This window comes from Wyeomyia smithii, chromosome 3, assembly GCF_029784165.1.
Source record: "Wyeomyia smithii strain HCP4-BCI-WySm-NY-G18 chromosome 3, ASM2978416v1, whole genome shotgun sequence".
Lineage (NCBI taxonomy): Eukaryota > Metazoa > Arthropoda > Insecta > Diptera > Culicidae > Wyeomyia > Wyeomyia smithii.
In genome coordinates, this window is record NC_073696.1 from 134,049,881 (window position 1) to 134,050,814 (window position 934).

Here is a 934-nt window from a genome sequence, read left to right on the forward strand (position 1 = left end):
GAGGGCTTTCGCTTTGACAGAACTTTGGGTGATTTTTGGTTTCTCTCGTCACGTCCTGTCCTAGGGTACGATTGGTTGAAGGGTTGTCGATCTGTTTGTGGATAGTATGGTTGCCAGTTTTGTTGTGGGTTATATAATTGTCAATTTTGTTGTAAATAAGGTCGGAAATTTTGTGTAGGTCTTTGATTTATCGCCTGAGGTATAGGTCGATTGTTAAAATTATTGTATAACGGTCGCATCTTGTGTATTTGGGAAGGAAAATGACGATTTGTAATCGGTTGTGGAATGAGCGGTTTGGTCTGGTAGTTGTTTCGTGATGGTATTATTCAGGGTGGCCACTCTACCGGAAAACGGGAAAAAGCCGGAAAAAGCCGGGAATTTCAAATCACCGGGAAAAAAATACAGATCTGCGTCAAATAGATTCAGGCTTGGTCAGGTGGATAAATTTACTGCTCCGTAACATATATTGTCAGATTTTTAAAGAAGTCAAAAAGTAATCAGCGTCGTGGGAGGCGTATTGAAACTTCTTGTAAATAGTGTTCGAGAATAGTGTTCACAAGCAGCACATTTATATTGCGGATCATTTTAATTGCATTTGCAAGTTACATACTTTAAAGAGAATGTATATAAATATTTTTAACAAACTGTGTTCGTCTGTCATGTTGCGGAAACTAGGTCAATATCTGCTGAAAGTTCCTTAATAATACGAAACAATCGAGACTGTTATTTCCAACATTCTCCAAATTAAGTGTTTCGCAGAAAAAATATAGTTTTTTTTTATTATGTGTTCGACCTTTTGACTACTGGATTTTGTTGGGGAAAGACGTCTTCTTGAGGAGCTATTTGTTAAAGATTTTTTCTATATCAAAAACAAACAGTAGCTAATAATATTTTTTTCAAATTGTTTATTCAGAGTGTCAGTTTATTTTACGGA